At 46.5% G+C, this 8,568-nt stretch overlaps 1 protein-coding gene across 12 annotated transcripts in view; it reads left to right on the top strand.

Annotated features, from left to right (window-relative positions):
• Nucleotides 1-5,854: 5,854 nt before the first annotated feature.
• BMPR1B (bone morphogenetic protein receptor type 1B) overlaps nucleotides 5,855-8,568 on the top strand; it is a 708,903-nt gene continuing 706,189 nt past the window's right edge. For 8 of the 12 annotated variants that reach the window (XM_073589906.1, XM_073589846.1, XM_073589880.1 and 5 more), the window contains exon 1: nucleotides 6,269-6,498. The gene's annotated coding sequence lies outside the window, so the exon portion shown is untranslated. The other 4 variants (XM_073589916.1, XM_073589827.1, XM_073589836.1 and 1 more) reach the window with 2 other exon arrangements.

Here is an 8,568-nt window from a genome sequence, read left to right as displayed (position 1 = left end):
TAGGCTGGTTTCACACTAGCGTTTTTTAGCGCTGCGCTTCATGCGTCCTGCTCCCCTATCTTTAACATGGTCTAGCGTATGCATGTGTTCGTATGCGTTTTCGTGCGCATGCGTTTTTTTGTAGTGTGTGCCTAGGCGCGCCGGACGCAACCTATTGCATTTTTGGTCTGTCCGACATGTCTCAAGAAAACGCATGCGCACGCTTGTGCACGGAATGCGCAAAGAAAATCACATTACAGCCTATGGGAACGCAAGCGTGCGCATGGACATGAGCACATCTGCGTTTAAAATCGCATGCGTTTTAAGAGTTAACATGGCTAGAAACTGGTTAAAACGCATGCGCCTAAAAAAAGCAAATGCATACAAAACGATGCGCTTTTTGCATGCGATTCTATTGCATACGAAGCGCAGCGCTAAAAAAACGCTAGTGTGAATCTAGCCTTAGTGTGCGCCTGTAAAAGTGGCATAACACAACATTGTTCACAGCAGTGTCCTGCCATTTGAGCACTGTTCCCATCGATTTCAGACGTTTGTAGACCCTAAAAGGAGGGGTCACGGCAAAAATGCTTTCCCTTACGGTACTGTCACACTTAGCGATGTACCAGCGATCCCGACCAGCGATATGACGCGGTCAGGATCGCTGGTACATCGCTAAGTGGTCGCTAGTGTGCTGCCACACAGGCAGATCTCACCAGCGACATCGCAGGGGTCGGGGGTTGCTACTTACCTGTCACACTAGGCGATCCTGGCGTCCTCCCGCCCGGCTCCACGCGTCGCTCGTCTCTCCACAGGAAGCCCCAGCAGGAAGCTGACGACGAGAAACAGTCCTGGACGTTCTCGCGCGATCAGCGGTAACCAGCGGGGGAGCCGGTCGTTGGTAAGTATCAGACACAGCGATATCGCTAGCAATATCGCTATAACGTCACAAGTTATAGTGATATTGCTAGCGATATCGCTTAGTGTGACAGTACCTTTAGACTTACATTGGGCTCGTTGCTTGGGTCGAGAACCCGAGCATTAAAATTTGCTCTACCCAAGCAACAAGCACCCGAGCATTTTAGTGTTCACTCATCACTAGTAGGAACCCAAAATCAACAAACCACTCATGCTGGGCTCCCGCCATCGCCTCCACCTTCATACCAGAATTTGTAACAAAGTGTATTTTAATGGGTAATGTTGTTGTTTGCAAGTTCCATGTTGCCCTGGAATATTAGCCTAAGTTGCCATATGATTTGAATGTTTTTTTTTGCCAAATACACTGGAACTAAATAAACCTGTTATTTCAATGCATGCTTTATGTTTTGAACAATATATAGTTGATATTTCTGATATCCAGGGTGTTTTTTGTTGTAAAAATTTACATCAAATAGTTTGCTCGCTAGCAGATGTTTAAATTAAAACAACAAGGCTATTATAACATAAACACAGCATAGTCTTGCCATGGAATATATCTCTCTGGTAGCACAAAATAATTTGTTAACATGTCCCGGAATTTAAGGCCAGAGGGCTGACGACATGGATTATGAACATGTGTTGTAGCCATGCTATTATTTCCATATACTCAATCATCAGCATCATTTGATGGACAGTCATGGATCCTCGTGAAATTGTGTAGGATGACACATGCTTTAATGACAACATTTACATTTGCTTCACTTAGTTGTATGGCTGACATCAGGATAATCCATTTTGCAGAGAGGATTCCAAAGGCGCACTCCACCAATCATCGTACGCGGGATAGCTGATAATTAAAAATTCTGCTCGGGTGGTCCAGAGCTCTCCGTAGATATGGCCTCATTACATTGCGGTTCAATTGAAATGCCTCATCTGCAAATTGATTATGAAGTCGGGCCTGTATTTCTGTACAAGTAGAACGTACAATGTCTGACATGGTCGATTTCCCAATCAGAAACTCCAGATGAAGTGCCGCATAGGAGAGACCGGTGAATAGAAATCTAAAATTAATAAGAAACAAACAGAAATTGAGAAATTCACATCTCCATGCATAATCTTAATAGTGTAGGCCATCATAAAAGTAAGCTACATACCAAACTAAGACGTGGCTCAACAAGACACAACACTATTACATGATAAGGAACACATCATAACGACAAATATTAGGGAGTGAAAATGACAAAATGTGATGAAGCAAATAAAGTTAAGATATGGAAAACATACAGACAATATTTAGAAAAAAAGGAGAGGGTTTGAAAAAGCAAAAGACATTTAAGATCCCACAAATATAGGATTAATACAGACTGTAATGTAAGTAAAAGTACATTTGTGCATATTTGTGTCCTTGAATGCTAGCCCAGGTCGCAAAGCCTCCAAAAGAAGGTTAAATGTAGCGAGGCTAATATGACAGTACTGATAGGACTTGGCGGAAATGTCCCTGAGTCAGCCGTCATCTCAAAAGCGGATGTAGCCACATTCGTCTAGGCCTCCTCTAATCCACAATTACTGGGTAAGGCTCCCCAAAATGTTGAAACAAGACCCAATGTAGAAGAACTCACTCAGTTGTGTTGAAGGTTAGCCTGTCACATGTTTGACACAAACCAGCAGAACCGATACTCCACCCAGGGATGCCATTAGGAAATTCAGGGCCCCATACTGTAAAAATTTTTGGGCCCCCTTGAGACTCCGTCCAGGCTCCACCCCAGCCGTGCCTTCACCCCTCAAATCTTCCAGAGTCCCACTGCCCACTCTTGAAAAAACTCCACTTCTGCACCACGTCCTCACCAATCACACATTAACATTTCCCAGATCATACATATAGCCAGCAGCTTTTGTTCTGGCCAAAAGAATTTTAAGCCGCCACCACAACAAGGTAGACTCTTTTGGATGAGCTCTACTCTACTGTATCTTATTAATCATTTGTTAAAATACCCAATACTCTGTTTAGGTATATTTTAATTTTTATTTAAGGAAATCAGTCACATACTTTTTTTAAAAATAATTGAAACCAGATTGTGACTTTTTTTTTTATAATCTGTATTTCTGATTGCAGATTATTGTATTGTTTTCTGTACATGTATGAAGCTGTCGGTGGATATCGATCTGCGCTCGGACCGCAGTGCATGGACGGGCCGTGGGTCTCCTGACTAGAACTCAGCAGCCTCACAGCATGTATGAGGATGCGGGCCAGGATATCGGCGTCCAGTCCATGCACCGCAGTGCGAGCGCAGAACAATTTCCCAAATAAAGATGTTTCCCAGTCATATATACCCACTTTTTATTTTTCCATCAATATGACCGTGTGAGGGCTTGTTTTTTGCAGGACGAGTTGGACTTTTGAATGACATGATTGGCTTTACCAAATAGCGTACTGGAAAATGGGAAAAAAATTCAAAGTGCGGTGAAATTGAAAAAAGTGGAATTCTAGAATTTTTTTGGTCGTTTCAGCCTCCTCCCATCTCCTCACCTCAGCAGCCTCCCATCTCCACACGCCAGCAGCCTCCCATCTCCACACTTCAGCAGTCTCCCATCTCCACACTTCAGCAGTCTCCCATCTCCACACTTCAGCAGCCTCCCATCTCCTCACCTCAGCAGCCTCCCATCTCCTCACCTCAGCAGATTCCCAACTTCTCACTCACATCAGCAAATTGCCATCTCCTCACCTCACTCCCCTCTGCAACTTCCTGCAAGTCCTCACACACTGCTCGCCTCCTCTGCCGACTTCAGCATCTTCTGCCTCCCAGAAACGTGACATGTTGCTGCTTTGCTTGAGAATGAAGAAGAGTGCGCAGTGTGTCACCTGACCAGGATCCGGACAATGATGCACTTGGTCCTGCTGCCGCTTTAAAGGTACAGCACCGATTTCTGACCGCCGCATTCACTAACAACACTGTAGGTGTATCTTTAAATCACCGCAGTGTTGTTATGTATCTGGCTTGCAGCGGCCATGAACTGTTGCGCCTGTAGCCCAAACAGCAGTATCAAGAGAGGAGGGCCCGGGCTGCCAGCACATCCGGGCCCCTCTTTTTGCTACTGTTCATGGGGCCCCATACAGTAGTAAGGGCAGTAATGCCCTGATGGCGGCTGTTGTGAATTCATTTTCCCCTTCATTACTGAGGCCCGAGGAACTCCCTCTTCTGGTAAAGAAAGGTAGTGAGCCTGATTATCAAACACCTGAGGCTGATGATGATGACTGGCTGAGTGGAGCTACTGACTGGATATAAGGCTGCCGACGCCCTTCTGCCCTGCGGGCGATTTCGCTGTGGGATCCTTGGAGACCAGTCTGAATTCCTGCTCCTCTAAAGCTAAGTTTGCTGCTCGGCCTTTTGCTTTGGTGCTTTGACTTTGTTTTGCTTTGTTTTTCTGGATTTCTGCCATTCCCTGCTGGGGTGTGCTGAATTCATTTAGCTCTGTCTTCTGAAAATACCTGAGTGCTGATTTAGTTTTTGAAGCCTAGCTGCTTCAGGGCCTTTTTCATATCAGCTTGTTGGCTTATGTCTTTGATAGGGTTTTGGCAGATTGCAGACAGCAGCCTTCCTGTCCTTTCCTATCTAGGTAGTATTGGGCCCCGTCTTTGCTCAGTCTATCTTTCTGTCTGTGTTAGTATTTTCATCTTGCTTCACCGTCATTATATGTTGGGGGCTGCCTATTGCTTTGGGGTCTGCTCTGGGGCAGTTTAGATTTCCCCTTTCTTTCTTTAGGCCTATGTAATTCTCCGGCTGTGATCAAGGGGTCTAGGGCATCGTAGGAACCCCCCACGGCTACTGCTAGTTGTGTTGATAGGTTCAGGGGTCTGCAATCTGATAGTTGCCAACTTCTCTGGTTTTCTGGACTTAGCTTGTATTTCTGCTTTTGCCTCCTACGGTGACTCATTCATAACAGGCTGCCCTGACTCCAGCAAGGCCTCTATTTGAAATGTTGGAGGAGGGAACTTCTTGTGGAGCCAATATATTGGCTCCTTGATTATGTTTTTATTCATTTCAGCCATTTAATTCAATGGGGAAAGACAGTGAGAAATGTAAAGCCATACGCATGTCATACAGATGTCCTACGGATGCCATGTAGATACAAGGGTGGGAGCAGTGTCGGACTGGGGTGCCAAGGACCCACCAGTACCAATGACTTTGGGGGGCCCACTTTTAACCTGCATACAAACATTACATTACCCTCGTTCCCAAATTTACCTATATCTCTGTATAATAATACACTGGGTCGTTAGGTTAATTAATGACGAGATGATGCTTTATTTCTGTACGGAGTGAATCATGTGAATTATGCCAAGTACTGCCCATAGAGTGGTATTGGGGGCCAGATCTGCACAGGGGCCCACCGGGGGATTCCCCTGTTACCCTATGGGCCAGTCTGAGCCTGGGTGGGAGAAAATCGCATCATCGCATTGCAAACGGCTTACATACGGATTACCATACGGAGAACACTCGTGCAACTCTCGGTAGGGAGACTCGGAACGATTTTTCATACGTTTAGTATGACTCTGGCCTTAGGGTGTGTCACCATAGTTGTAGTCAGGGTTACCCGGCTAGGGGCCCATTCAGAATTTCGCCCCCTCTGAATCAAAATCCTAGCTATGGCTATCTATCTATATTTTATCAGAAAAGTGGGAAGGTTGCAGAGGACAATATTCCAGATTGCAATGGTAGGCCGGGATCACACATGCGAGAAACTCGGATGAGTCTTGCATCTTAATACCCGGCACTCGGATCGGAGCGTGCGGCTGCATAGAACTACATGCAGCCGCACGCTCCGCTACCGAGTGCCGGTGGCAGTGCCGGGTATTAAGATGTGAGACTTGTCCGGGCCGTAGTTAGGATCTGCGATTTGGGCAGCATGAACCAGCTGAGAAGTTCTCTGTGTATCACTAGTTGCTTATATGAACAGGGCAATTACCCACTTTAATGCACTGAACCTGTTTGGGCCTGGCCTGCAGTAAGCTGAATTTGCTCCATAACTTCTCTGTCTGTGTGGTGGCCACTTAGGTAAGTGGCTCAATGTTAACCCTTCTATACTCGGAGCCCATCGCGCACAGCCTGGGGTTAATGAATTTGATGGGGGGCATCCACATCTGTGTGTATCCAGTGTCCCGGGGTGATTTAACCCCTTAGAGAAGACTTCTTGGTGCACACGTGGATGCTCCTCTTTGTGCCAGTTTACTTTCTGTAGCGGCTTTCCCCTCAGGGCTCCTCACTCCATGGCAGGTTGGTCTTCCTGGGTGAGGACTCCTCAGCGTTCGGTCCATGTCTGCCAGGGAGAAGTGGCGGAATAAGAAGCCAGCTTCAGCTGTGAGGTAATAGTGAGAGCGAGGCTGTGCGCGCCAGCTCTATCACTAGTGGGAGCTGCAGCCAGGAGGAGAGCGCAGCAGTGAGTGCCGGCGTTACCACCTGGGAGAGCGCAGCAGTGAGTGCCGGCGTTACCACCTGGGAGAGCGCAGCAGTGAGTGCCGGCGTTACCACCTGGGAGAGGGTCGCAGGACACGGGGAGGCGACAGCCGGCATTGCTCCCTGCAGCCAGTGACGGGGCCGTAGTGAGGTGAGTGCTGGGGCAGAGGCTCTGCTACATGTCCATACAACCAGAGCCGAGCACTCTGCTGTCCCGGTCTGCAGCGCTCACACACAGTGCAGGGGTCCAGCCCGGCTGCCGGCACAATGGAGCTGGCATTTCTATACTGTGTACATTAGGCGGTTGTGCCCAGGTCTGCGGCTGCTAAACTTCCCTGAGCTGCGGAGAGGAGTGTGGCGACCATGGCACATCAGCTGGTCAGAGACGTGCTGCCTCACTGCACCAACAGGATGTGCCATCCTGTTCCAGGACCGTGTCCCTCACCAACAGCATGCTGATGCCAGCCACTGACACTGAAGGCTGACGTGACGTGCGATGGGGCACAGAGCCCACTGCTCAGAATAAAGCTCCACGTGTTTACACAGTATCTACTGTGTATAGGTATAATGCTGTATATGGTATCTATAGACAGCTATACAGTGTGTATGTGTATACATGCTGTATATGTGCCATCCTGTTCCAGGACCGTGTCCCTCACCAACAGCATGCTGATGCCAGCCACTGACACTGAAGGCTGACGTGACGTGCGCTGGGGCACAGAGCCCACTGCTCAGAATAAAGCTCCACGTGTTTGTCCAGTATCTACTGTGTATAGGTGTAATGCTGTATATGGTATCTATAGAAGCTATACAGTGTGTATACATGCTGTATATAGTATCTATAGACAGCTATACTGTGTGTATGTGTATACATGGTGTATATGGTATCTATAGACAGCTATACAGTGTGTGTGTATACATGGTGTATATGGTATCTATAGACAGCTATACAGTGTGTGTGTATACATGGTGTATATGGTATCTATAGACAGCTATACAGTGTGTGTGTATACATGGTGTATATGGTATCTATAGACAGCTATACAGTGTGTGTGTATACATGGTGTATATGGTATCTATAGACAGCTATACTGTGTGTGTATGTGTATACATGCTTTATATGGTATCTATAGACAGCTATACTGTGTGTATGTGTATACATGCTTTATATGGTATCTATAGACAGCTATACAGTGTGTATATACATGCTGTATATGGTATCTATGACAGCTATACAGTGTGTACAGTCATGGCCAAAAGTTTTGAGAATGACACAAATATTATATTTTCACATGATCTGCTGGCCTCTGGTTTTTATGTGTTTGCAATTATATTTCTGTATGTGATAAAAACATCTGACAATCATATTATGAGTAGCAAAAGGTTATATTGACAGAATGAGTTAATGCAGCAAGTCAATATTTGCAGTGTTGACCCTTCTTCAGGACCTCAGCAATTCTCCCTGGCATGCTCTCAATCAACTTCTGGATCAAATCCTGACTGATAGCAGTCCATTCTTGCAAAATCAATGCTTTTATTTTGTCTGAATTTGAAGGTTTTTGTTTGTCCACCCGTCTCTTGATGATTGACCACAAGTTCTCAATGGGATTAAGATCTGGGGAGTTTCCAGGCCATGGTCCCAAAATCTCTATGTTTTGTTCCCTGAGCCATTTAGTTATCACCTTTTTCCTTTATGGCAAGGTGCTCCATCATGTTGAAAAAGGCATTGTTGATCGCCAAACTGCTCTTGGACGGTTGGGAGAAGTTGCTCTTGGAGGACATTCTGGTACCATTCTTTATTCATGGCTGTGTTTTTAGGCAAGACTGAGAGAGAGCCCATTCCCTTGGCTGAGAAGCAACCCCACACATGAATGGTTTCAGGATGCTTGACAATTGGCATGAGACAAGACTGGTGGTAGCGCTCACCTGGTCTTCTCTGAATAAGCAGTTTTCCAGATGTCCCAAACAATCGAAAAGGGGATTCATCAGAGAAAATGACTTTACCCCAGTCCTCAGCAGTCCACTCCCTGTACCTCTTGCAGAATATCAGTCTGTCCATGATTTTTTTCCTGGAGAGAAGTGGCTTCTTTGTTGCCCTCCTTGAGACCAGGCCTTGCTCCTAGAGTCTCCGCCTCACAGTGCGTGCAGATGCACTGACACCTGCCTGCTGCCATTCCTGAGCAAGCTCTGCACTGCTGGTAGCCCGATCCCGCAGCTGAAA

The sequence above is a fragment of the Dendrobates tinctorius genome, unplaced genomic scaffold, assembly GCF_039654945.1.
Source record: "Dendrobates tinctorius isolate UK_male_01 unplaced genomic scaffold, ASM3965494v1 ptg000011l, whole genome shotgun sequence".
Classification (NCBI taxonomy): domain Eukaryota; kingdom Metazoa; phylum Chordata; class Amphibia; order Anura; family Dendrobatidae; genus Dendrobates; species Dendrobates tinctorius.
Note: the sequence above shows the minus strand (reverse complement) of the source record. Positions and strands in the feature narration are given on the sequence as shown.